This window comes from Podarcis melisellensis (genome assembly GCF_964234715.1).
Source record: "Podarcis melisellensis genome assembly, chromosome: 2".
In the NCBI taxonomy this organism is placed as follows: domain Eukaryota; kingdom Metazoa; phylum Chordata; class Lepidosauria; order Squamata; family Lacertidae; genus Podarcis; species Podarcis melisellensis.
The window spans coordinates 7,158,959-7,171,653 of record NC_138529.1 but is presented as its reverse complement, the minus strand read 5'-3'; the positions used below and the strand labels follow the sequence as shown (position 1 = coordinate 7,171,653).

The 12,695-nt window shown below is 44.9% G+C and overlaps 1 long non-coding RNA gene across 1 annotated transcript; it reads right to left on the bottom strand.

Annotated features, from left to right (window-relative positions):
• Positions 1-11,148: 11,148 nt before the first annotated feature.
• On the bottom strand, positions 11,149-12,646 carry LOC309364067. Its single transcript, XR_014165714.1, has 2 exons — positions 11,944-12,646; positions 11,149-11,406 (listed from the first exon to the last, which is right to left on the bottom strand). It is a non-coding gene; the product is annotated as an uncharacterized lncRNA (long non-coding RNA).
• Positions 12,647-12,695: the final 49 nt, after the last annotated feature.

Sequence of the window (12,695 nt, the reverse complement as noted above, 5' to 3'; positions counted from 1 at the left end):
GCCCTGCCCTAGAGGGAAAACATTTGGGAGTGGAAAGGGTAAAGCTCATGCCCCCAGCTTTTCTTCTCGGAATTCCAATCTCTCAAGGCTTCTTCTGATTAAAAAAAATTGATTAAAATCCATCCAGGGGTGGGCGAGTCGTCTATGTGAAGGACACAACTCGTCGCCAAGAAATTAATTCAAAATTGCTTGGTCTTCTACCCCAAAATAGTTTCTCCTTCAGGAACCTGTTGCCATTGAGACAATTTGCACATTTCATTTTATTTTGCTATTGGAGCTATATGCATAATGCTAGTTCAGCTAGACAGGCAAGGAGCTGGGCCACGATACTGATGCTGTTTCTCTCACCGCTGGAAATTTATCAAAGCTACCTATGTCTCCGAAGGATATCTATTCTGTTCCCAGTTTTCTGTTGCTCCCCCCCCCCATCAATAGATGTGGAGGTGGGGTTCACTCTTTAGGATCTCCCTCACCAAAAATAAATAAATCCTATTTCAAGCCTTGGGAGATTCTGCCAAGCAAGTTGATATCCCACCCCCTTGCTTTTCAGCCCCATGTTGGCTCCACAGCTGTAATGACTCAGCACTTGAGTTTGCTGCTGCTGTTTAGTCGTTTAGTCGTGTCCGGCTCTTTGAGACCCCCTGGACCAGAGCACTCCAGGCACTCCTGTCTTCCACTGCCTCCCACAGTTTGGTCAAACTCATGTTGGTTGGTGTATTTTTAATGCTATGTGCAATGTTCTACACTTCTATGACAAATATTAAAGTGACAACTTAAAGTTAATTACTACTTCCCTCTAAATATGCTGAAGACTGTCTGAAATTGCATATAGATAATTCCTGAGAACAAAAACAGAAATAGTGGCCTATAACGTGATTTAATAGAAAGATAAAGCTGAGATAATTTATTATCCTGAATGTGAGACAAAGCCATTCTGAAATCATTTTTAAAAAATACAAAAATACTGAACCTTTGAATCTTCATGTGTGGATTCTAGACAAAATTATAATACACCTTCCTCCATTATTATAATACAGCAATACAGTATAAGAACTATAAAGATAATCTCTAAGCCATTCTGGACAGTCCCTAGTTCAGCAACTTCCATCCAACCATGCATCTCTGTCCCAAAGACTAGGTGTGATCTTACACAGAAATTAACTGCAGTTCTCGGCATTTCTACTCAGAAGTAAGTTACACTGAAGTCAGTGATGCTTACACTCTGGTATATGACATAGGATGTGGGACTAAACTGAACAATCTAGATGAAACAAAATTTAAAATGGGCTTGATAGTTGGAAATGCTTAAGTCCTTCAACTGTTCAGGATTGACAGTATTTTCCCCATTTGTGCACCTTGGGTGTTTTTTAAACGATAACCTTGATTTTACTATAATTCAGCAGACCGCATTTCTTTTTATGATACTCTCCTACATCTCTTAAGAAGGCACTTCATCCCTGTCACTGTGGTAGGAGAGATTAGGATCTCAGCAAAATGCTGAGGATCTTTGAGGTCCTTCACACTGAGTTAGAGCCAGAGAACCGTGAGCTGAAGAAAAATGGCTGCAGGTGCTGTTCCACAGGCCCTTGTGCAAGATTTCACAATGTTTATATTGTCTCAAGAGGTTGCACAAGTGGGAGAAATGGCCCTTCTGTGAGCACAAGAATGTGAAAGAGTACCTTTGGAACCAACCCAGTATTATTTATGTGTAAACAAAATAATAATAATAATAATAATAAATAATAATAATAATAATAATAATAATAATATTTTTTTATTTATACCCCGTCCTCCCCAGCCAAGGCCATGCTCAGAGCGGCTTACAAGCAATAATAAAAACAAGATGAATGATTACAACTTAAAAACAAAAATAAAATACAACATTAAAATAATGGAACATTAAAATATTAAAATGTAGCCTCATTGCAGGAGAAGGAAAAGAAAAAAATGGGCTAACAGACACCACTTGGACATCCCCAAAGGTGGTGGCAGGCTTATCAAAAAGACTTCTGGTCCTAAATTCAGTAAAGATTTTAAATCAAAAGCAGCAGCCCCTTACCAAAGTTAGTGTTTGGCTACTTTGAACAGTCTCTTAAGATCAAATGGGATGTTCAGAACCCTTGTTCTGCCATTATGCTACGCTCCTCAGGCGAGGTCTCTAAATTGTGTGTGCATACAGAGAGAGACTCCCCCAAGGCGGCTTGGACTTAAATGCTCATAACCAGACAATCACTACAATGAAAGCCGAGAGCAGAAAAGTCAATAAAATGTTTGAAGAGGAGCCAACACAGTAAAACCAAATCATACAAGGGAGAGAGATTCAGCACAAAACAAATGCTAGGCATAATAAAGTAACAGAATGGGAGGGGGGCGTCTGGATGATTGATTGGGCTTAATTCTTAAAGCTGGGAGCCATAATACAAGATTGCCACCCAGACTGGAATTGTTCCCTCTAATTAAAAATCTAGGTTGTAAGTGCTGACAGAATTCTAGTCAAAACAGGGCACCTGAGAAACAGGATGGTATCGGAATGATCAGGGAACTCTAAGATTTGTAGAAGTATACTTTTGCGGATATGCAAAATTCTAAGAAAACCACTGAAGGTCATGCTTGTACAATAGCCATGGAATCTACACTATCAGTTGGAAATGGAAAATGGGGTGCAGGGTGAGAAATTCTAAACATAATTTCTCCTAGGTCCAGGATACATCATATCCTTTTGTTGCACTTCCATCTGTTGCTCTGTAATGTTGGTAAGCATGAAGCGTTCTGCAAAAAATTGAGCCTACCATTCACAGTATTGACTTCAGATTAAACATTTTAGCAGGACATTCCTCTGGCTCTGTCAAGATCTGACTTAGTACATCATCATATATTTTAATAATTTTTATTTGCGTTTTTTACAAAACAATAAGTAAAAGGAAAAATGAAAACAAAACCACAACCAAACAGGGACACAACACAAGACCCACATAAATGAGGTGCCTAAACAACTGAACTACTCTAACATGGAAATTCTTCCACCTAGCAAACTTGCGATTCATGAATTACATAATCTAATTTTACTGTGCTGGGAACACCCCTCTATCTGAATTACACTGAATGGAAAGCTGAATGGTGAAATGATCACTTTCTTATCTATCAATTGCTGAGAATGGGAGAGGAGAGAAGCATCTCTTTTCTGCACTGCCTGAAAGGAAACTATAACAAACTGCTGCATCATCTTCCTGTTAGAAATTATCATCAATTGATTTTTGGTTTCATTTAAAAAGGAAGTCCCGAGCTTTGTTAATAATGTCCAGAGAAGTAATCGTATTAGTGTGCTGCAGCAAAATCAACAGTCTTGTGGCACTTTAAAGACAAAGTTATTGTGGTCACCCACAAAAGTGTATGCCATGACAAATTGGTTAAGTTGTTCCAAACTGCTGGCCCAAAGGAGGGCTTGTGGGAGTGGCTGGGTACAGAAAAGCAAATAAGGAAGCCAAATAGGACAGCGTGATCAGTTCTAGTGTTTTGTTAAAGAAGATGTGGACTTACAGCAAACCAGCCTGTCAGGTCTTCTAGCCTCTGCAGACGAGGGACAGGAACCACGGCAAGGAGGTCGCTTGCAATTGTGCGTACATTCTTTATACACAAAGCAGCCTACGTCATTTCACCTGACCAGATGAGGGCATAGGTGGCAAATACCCAAGCCTTAAATATCTTTCTGAGCTCAGAGCCCAGCAACCCAAGCCCACAAATAAGGGTGGCATTAAAGCATGCCAACTAGCTTATATCAAGCGCAAGTGAATATAAACATACGTGAGCTCATTGCTACAACCACTACTAATTAATTGTGGGGTTATCTTGACTACCAAGATGGCGTTAGCAAAGCTTCTGGAATGGTTCACCTTGGTTCAACACATGTCTGTTAAGGTGCCAGAAGATGCTTCATTGATTTTATTAATAACGGGATCCTTAGAAATGCTCCATACTAGAGAGGAAAAATTGCATTAAAAGCCCCAGTTCCTAAAGAAAGGGCAAATCATCACAGTTGCCTGCCACCAGAATTATATATTCAACTTTCATGGTCTGAACTTCAAACAAGACAGTGTAGTTTCCTCCATTAACAATACTTCAGAGTACCTGCTGAGAAGATCCATACAAAAGCAACGGTACCAAAACGAATTAATAATAATAATAATAATAATAATAATAATAATAATAATAATAATAATAATAATTTATACCCCACCCATCTGGCAGGGCTTCCCCAGCCACTCTGGGCAGCTTCCAACAAAATATTAAAATACAATAGTCTGTTAAACATTAAACGCTTTCCTAAACAGGGCTGCCTTCAGATGTCTTCTAAAAGTCTGGTAGTTTCTTTTCTCTTTGACATCTGGTGGGAGGGCATTCTGCCTGGTTCCCTGTAACTTGGCTTCTCGCAGTAAGGCCCTCAGAACTGGACCTCAGTGTCCGGGCAGAATGATGGGGGTGGAGATGCTCCTTCAGGTATACCGGACCGAGGCCGTGGAAAATAATAAATATTATGGGGAGGGTGCCAAATGCTGTCCTCACACAGGACATTAGCAAAGTCCGCCCCTGTGCTAGTGCAACAGGGCTTTCCCTGTCTCTCCTCGCCTCATGCCCCTGCATTGGCTGAGACTCACATTGTAGGCAAACTGAGGCTGGAGGGCCGGATCCGGCCCAATTGCCTTCTAAATCTGGCCCACCGATGGTCCTGGAATCAGCGTGTTTTTACATGAGTAGTCCTTTTATTTAAAAGGCATCTCTGGGTTATATGTGGGGCATAGGAATTCATTCATTTCCTCCCAAAAAAACATAGTCTGCCCCCCCCTGGTCTGAGGGACAGTGGACCGGCCCCCTGCTGAAAAAGTTTGCTGACCCCTGGCTGAGAGGGTTAGGAGAAACCCCAGAACCGCATGCAGGAGGTAGGTGGGAAGAGGATGGATCATTCCCTCAGGCAATCTGCTTAGCACTATGTTGAATTATTCTGAGTATGTCCAGCTGCTCACAGATGTTTTTATAAAGGCTGCTGCAGCTATAGCCCTCTGGGAGAACTACATCCCCTAAACATTTAGTAGGCTGGCTCTGGTCCATCACCCAACACACAGGAAGAAGGGAGGGAGGAGAAAAATCCCAATCTAACCATCACATAGTTCTTGGGCTTTCTTCCTCCCCTCTCCTCTCCACAGTCCTTTTTCTCCTAAATTGAGGAGCAAAGAGCCATTGCATAGTTGATGGGACGCAGTACCTTGGCTCCCTCCCCTAATATTTATGGGTACAGGGCTAGTGGCTTGGGCTAGAGCTTTCCCTTCCATGAGCAATGCCCCATCGGCCCTAGTCTGATGTTGTTTAAAGTTGCCCCCCCCCCCGCAAAGCAGGACATGCCCTATCTCTGTGGCAGTTTCATTGTGGCAATGATATGCACTGGGTGTTATGTTCAAATGCTCCCTGCAAAATGTCAAGGATGCAAGAGGTAGGCGTTCCTGGGCTCAAAAAACTTTAAACCAAAAAAGTAGTAGTAGTAGCTCTTTTTCTGAAAAGCATGGTTTCCCTTTTCTTGTTTTGGTTCATAATTATTTTATTTTTCAATGCAAACCTGAATGAGGCGCTTTCTTGATAAGTTACTTTGTTTCTTAGGGTTTCCACTGAGAGAAGCTCACGTGGTCTGCTAGAAAGATCTCACAACCCTTCACCTGCTTTAGTAACCCATCCCATGGCTGTGAACTGCAATCCGTAATCTATTCTAGCTTTAAGCCCATTTAAAATGGAACTAAACTGATTGCTGCAAAGCTCCGCTTATGGCAGCTTACTCGTAAGAAGCACCATGCCAAAGGAACTGTGCAAATGTGCATTATGCTGCGAAAACAGTTATTTTGGCATGGCGCTTCTTACGAACAAGCACACGGCTTTCCCAAAACAATTCTGGGATCTGTAGTGTACCCCTCACAGAGCTGCAGTTCCCAACCTCCTTAACAACTGATGTTTCCCAGCATTCTTTGAAGGAAGCCATGTGCTTTAAACATATGGTGTGGATGTGACCCTATAATATGCGCACACACCAGCTGGGAGAAGGTAAGGTCAAGGTTCATGGGCTGGGACTCAGAGATATAGTAGGCAGACGGTCGAGTGCTTTGAGAGGCCTAGCAAAATGGACTTTTCCCCTTTGAATGGCAAAAGCATGGGCACATAAAAGCCCTGTGAACCCCTTTGCTAAATATCACAAGCTGTTTCTGAAACTCCTCCTAGTCTCAAAAGGAGATCTTAGAACGAGGGGCCTGCTGTCTAACAAACAAATCCGCAATGGGAAACAGGATTCAAATTCATGGTTTAAAGTGGCCATTTTCCTTGGCGATTTAAATCATTATTACAGTGGTACCTCGGGTTAAGAACTTAATTTGTTCTGGAGGTCCGTTCTTAACCTGAAACTGTTCTTAACCTGAGGTATCACTTTAGCTAATGGGGCCTCCTGCTGCTGTGCCACTGCCGCCGTGCGATTTCTGTTCTCATCCTGAAGCAAAGTTCTTAACCCAAGGTACTATTTCTGGGATAGCGGAGTCTGTAACCTGAAGCGTCTGTAACCTGAGGTACCACTGTATCTTAATTTAAACTAGGAATGGAGGAGTGTCTTGTGGTCCTCCTGATGTTCTTGGACTCCCATTAGCCCCAGACAGCATGGCCCAATGGTAAGGTTGATGACTGGAGTTTTAGCCCAACAACATCTGGAGGGTCACAGCTTCCCCACTCCCACTCAAAACCAATCTACCCAGTGAGGAGAGGCTGTAGCTCAATGGTAGAGCCTATGATTTGCATGCAGGAAGTCTCAGGTTCAATCCCATGCCTTTTCCTGCTAAGAGGATTTTGGGTGACCTCTCCCTCACTGCAGGTGGACAGACATCGGTTGGGAGATGCTTGAAATCTGGATTTCCTGCATTGATGGGACTGGACTAGCTTCTAGTAAAGCTAGATGGACCAACGGTCTAAATGTGCACAATACCTTCATCAAACCACTGTCAAAGAGTGCTTCTGTCTTATTGTGCCCGTGTTGGATGAATCCCCGGCACAGAGCAGGTTTATGGCGCAGGTTCCCACAACTTCCTTTAGTTTGATACCTGCCGAAGGAAAGAGAAGAAAATAGCACTCGAAGGCATTAAAACCAAAACTGCATTACAACCCTCTTCCTGTGTTCTTTCAAGTCTCTGGCAGCCACAGTCCTGCAGTACTACTTAAACATGCTCTGGATTTGGCAAGTCTCTCCCTTAGACCCTTGATGTTTAACATCCTCCCAGATTGAGCTGATAGTCAGGGAGCTCTTTCTTTGCATCTGCAGTAACTGTGGGTTGGGGGTTGAGCTCTCAGGAAGTTTTAACTGAGTTCAGTCCCTTCCTTCAGTGAAATGTCTGTTGTGAGGGAAAGAAAGGGAGGGGAGCAAAGACATAACATACAGTTCCTTGTAGGTTCCCACTTATTCCTTATATTTTACATTGTTTAGTCTGGTGGTCAAGGTGAGGGACCATGTAGGATCCTGTGCCTCTGATCCAAGATTGGCCCAAGACATTTGGCCATGTGAGACAAACCACAAAATGGTGCTCCCCACTAGAGAAGAGGTGAGTAAAGTTCTGCATCAGGAACAAGGGTGGGAGGAATCCAAAAGCACCTCCTAATCACCAAGAGACCACTGTAGAAACAGCATAGGGAGGTTGCTGAGGGGACAGCAGATATGGCCTCCAAGGAGCATGGCATAGCTGTTACTGCCACCATGGCAGTGGCAGCTGGCAATGCATTCCTTGGTGGGTGAATCTGCTGCACCTGGGAGTCTGCCACCTGAGGCACTTGCCTCACCTTGCCTCATGGGTGGGCTAGGCCTGCCCTAACTACTAGAAGACTTGGGGCTGAAATCCTAATCCCATTACCTAGGAGAATCCCCACTGAATTGAGTATGACTTGCTTCTCAGTAGGCATGGTTAAGTTTGCACTGTTAATCTGATATATCCCTCTAACTTCTGTGGTTGGTGGCATGATTAGTGTTGAGAACAGACCAAATTAACAGAAGTGCTCCCAATAAAGGAAATACAGTGGTACCTCAGGTTACATACACTTCAGGTTACAGACTTCGCTAACCCAGAAATAGTGCTTCAGGTTAAGAACTTTGCCTCAGGATGAAAACAGAAATCGTGCTCCGGTGGTGTGGCGGTAGCAGGAGGCCCCATTAGCTAAAGTGGTGCTTCAGGTTAAGTACAGTCAAACCTTGGTTTTCAAATGTCTTGGCTGCCAAATGTTGCAGAAGCCAAATTTTGAAAACCCAGAAGTGAATGCTTCTGTTTTCGAACACGCCTCGGAAGTTGAATGGCTTCTAAGGCGCATTTTTCATTTTTTTCCCATTGACTTTGCAGCCTGTCTGTCTGGAAACCTCTGATCCTTGGTTTTCTAACGTTTCAGAAGTCGAATGGACTTCTGGAACGGATTACATTCAAAAACTGAGGTTCCACTATAGAAGCATAACCACCCAACCCACCCCCTCTCCCTCTTCCCCTCTCTTTTCTTCCTAACCTAATACTGTATGCAACAAAAAAATATCTACATGGTGCCTAGGAAACAACTTGCACCTTAATATCAGCAAGACAAAGGAGATGGTGTTGGACTTTTGGAAGAAGAGAGGAGAACTAACCCCACTGTACACCGGGGAGGGCTGTGTGGAGAGAGTCTCTTCCTTTAAATTCCTAGGAGTTTATCTCAGTGATGACCTTACTTGGAAAATCAATACAACCCAGGTGGTTAAGAAAGCCCAACAGAGACTCCATCTCCTCAGAGTATTGCTAAAGAACGATGCCAATCAACATTTGATGATCTCCTTCTACCGGTCCACAATAAAAAGTGTCCTTTCATACGGCATCACGGTGTGGTACGCTGGTTTGACGTCAACTGATAGGAAGTGCCTACAGAGGGTGGTGAATACAGCACAAGATATTATGGGCTGTCCCGTGAATCCGCTGGATGAAATAGCGGAAGAACGTTGCCTCAGGAGAGCGAGGAAAATTCTCAGGGATGATTCACACCCTAGCCGGCACTTTCATGATCTCCTGCCCTCAGGCAGAAGATATAGAAGCATGATTAGTCACACCAACAGGGTAAAGAACAGCTTCTATCCATGGGTTGTTAGGCTTCTGAATGAAAAGATAACAACAGGGCAACTGACTTTCGGGTTTGGTGGGTGTGCATCAGTAAACGAGGGGAATTAAGACTAAGAGAGCTGAGTGGTGAGTGCTCATGTGATCTCACTGTATACAAGTTGTACAAGTGACAATAAAGTATTTCAATGTCTCACAACAAATGAAACTGATCTGTAGAAAACACAATTTGAAAAAAGAGACAATACATGTATTTTTGTAAACAACAAAATCTTTAATAAAAATATATATTTTAAAAACCAGTGGGTTTGTACCTTTCTATTGTTTTAATTTAACCAGGGCAAAAGTGATTTTCAGAGCTCTGTTCAGTCTGCATCTGGATTTCAACAAAGCAGCTACTTTGCCCTCCTCCCCCACCTATAGTAGCAAAATCTGAAGATACAGGAAATAGGCCCCCACAGAGGCCTCTCTGCTAAAGTTGTCCATAAACCTCTGTATTTGTTTGCACTGATACCTGATATTTATACACCAATTCTGATATCTAAAAATCTAATTTCTGATCACATAATCATAAATCCTCCCAAGTCAAGCAAATAAACTTGCATTAAACATGTTGTTTTAAATGGAGCTGCTGGTTCCACCACCACCACCTGTGAGTAAATGCCTCAGTGTTCAATGCAAAGAAATGGGTGGAATACAACATAACGCTATTAAGAACCTTCAGCATTTCAACTTGCCAGACCAAACAATCCCTCCTCTCCCTGCATTTGCCTAATTTGGTGAATCCTGCCCTACATATTTATCATTGACTAGTTCTCCCTGCTTCTGTAAACCCTCAGATTAGAGGAAACCAAGACAGAATTGCAACTGAAGTCTGTAGTGGGGAGGGTGGACGGCAGGAGCAGTTTGAGCAAGGAAACAGGTTTCCACCAACACCGTTAATTTATTGATCAATTATTTTAAATGTATTGGGAGGCTGTCGATGGTGAGCAAACCCCAGCACCCCTCCTGCATACATGTTATGTATGCAATATATTATTAATAATATTCTGCCATAGATTTCCAGATCAAATCTGGGCTGGTCAATTACCTGGAGGTGTTCCCCCTCTGTAAAATGTGACCCATGTTCTCAGAACGGTATAACTATAGTTCATATATGTATCTTCTATGAGCTGCCTTTGTAACTTGCGTTGCTGTTTGGGGCTAAAATCATGTGCACAGCTAAACCTGCTTTGCACATGAACCACACGATTACTGGGAGTATGTCTTGCTGCTGCCAACATTCCTGGATTGTCCACTGACTTTCTGCAAGGCCTATGCATATGCAACTGGTGGTACATAGGCTTCCATGAGATCACGACACACATACCAGTCCCAGCCGTGTGGGTGCTGTCTTCAGACATGTTCTAGCAGCATGCCCAAAGCCAGTAATCATTCAGTGTGGCTTCACACAAGGGCCTTCTCCATGGTGGCACCTTGCCTATGGAATTCCCTTTCCCCTGACCCTTATCTTAATTTCTACATGAGTGTGGGGAACAACCATGTCTGTGCCCTTAGCATACACAATGTGGAAATCATACTTAGTCAACTACAGACGCATCCACTGAAGACCGGCATACCTTCCCAAAGGGTTGGTGAAGATTGTCTCTGACAGCTTATTATCACAGTGGACTTTGATATGTTGTTGTTGTTGCTGTTGTTTAGTCATGTCCGACTCTTCGTGACCCCCTGGACCAGAGCACGCCAGGCACTCCTGTCTTCCAGGGCCTCCCGCAGTTTGGTCAAACTCATGCTGGTAGCTTCGAAAACACTGTCCAACCATCTCGTCCTCTGTCGTCCCCTTCTCCTTGTGCCCTCTATCTCAGGGTCTTTTCCAGGGAGTCTTCTCTTCTCATGAGGTCACCAAAGTCTTGGAGCCTCAGCTTCAGGATCTGTCCTTCCAGTGAGCACTCAGGGCTGATTTCCTTGGACTTTGATATAGCATTGCCAAAAACACACTGATGGGACTCACTGGTAGCAAAGACAATGCCGAGAAATTTCTTCTCAATTACTGCATGAATCTGTTCAGACCTGGTGAGGGTTCTTGACTGGGTGGTTCTTATGTTGGAGACATACATCCAGGTTATCTTTAGATGCAACAGCCTGGATTTCCACCCTCGCCTTACTCAGCCTCATTTCTAAAGACCTGTGATGAGGGATCAGACAAAATCACAGAGGATCAAGCTATCAAGGGTTACTAATCATGATGGCTGTCCTGTCTCCATATCCAAGGCTGAGTACAGTGGTGCCTCGCAAGACGAAATTAATTCGTTCCGCAAGTTTTTTATTCTTGCGAGTTTTTCGTCTTTCGAAGCACGGTTTCCCATAGGAATGCATTGAAAATCAATCAATGCGTTCCTATGGAGACCGTCCGGGGACAGAGGGGAAGCGCCACACGCCTTCCCCTCTGTCCCCGGACCTGTTTTAAAGCAAGGGAAGGGGCAGCGGGGAGAATCACTTCTCCCCGTTGCCGCCCCTTGGTTCAAAAGGGGTCCGGGGACGCACGCGCCTTCCCCTCTGTCCCCGGAAATTGCGGGGCTGGAAACGGGGAGAAGCGATCTTCTCCCTGCCGCCCCTTGCTTCAAAAGAGGTCCGGGGACAGCGGGGAAGACACGCTGTGCTTCCCCGCTATCCCCGGAGCTTGCGGGGCAAGCTTCATTTTGCGAAGCAAGCCCATAGGGAAATGCGTGTTGCGAAGCGGCTAAGAAAACGAAAAACTCCTTCGTCTAGCGAGTTTTTCGTCTTCCGAGGCGTTCGTCTTGCGGGGTACCACTGTATTGCTAGTGAGAGAGTGATGTGGCCTTTCCATAGGCATTTGCTAGCCACTGCAAGCACAGGATCGTTGGGGCCGGCCCATGCACGAGGCAGACTGAGGTAGCCGCCTCAGGTGGCAGAATTCAAGGAGCCCCTCCATTCCCCCCCAAGAGGTTTCTGGGTTTGGGCGAGATATCGCAAGACCTCCATGGAATCACACCGTGAGGCGCCTCTTAGCCCCAGGAAAGCGAGCGCAAGGCTGCTACTTGACCAAAGAGAGCCAGCTCTGGAGAAGGAACAGAGGTAACTAAGACAAGTCCTTTTCCCCCCCCTCTCTCTCCTTCTGCGCATGCGCGTGAGGGCAGTTGGCAGCGCGGGGGGGGGAATCTAGAGAGAACGAGAACATGCGCGAAAGACTGGCAGAGCGCATGCGTCGTCGTGTAGGAGTTAGACTAACGCTCGCGAGGGAGAACATGCGCGAAAAGCAGAGACGCGCACGCGCGTAGGGGAGAAAGGCCGTAGGCGCGTGCGCAGCAGCCAGCGATCCGGCGCCGCTTGGCTTGGGTGCGCGCGCTGTTGAGGACAGCGAAGCGGCGGCAAAGGTGGCGGCGAGTGGCGCGCATGCGCTGTTCCGGCGTCTGGCTTTTGAAGGGAGAGAGAGAGAGGGTAGTGTAAGGGAGGGAGGGAAGAGGCGGGTATTTTGCTGCGTCACCGCCCGCTTGGAAGCCGCCGTTGCCTGAGAGGGAGCGAGGAGGCAGAGCGGCGGGA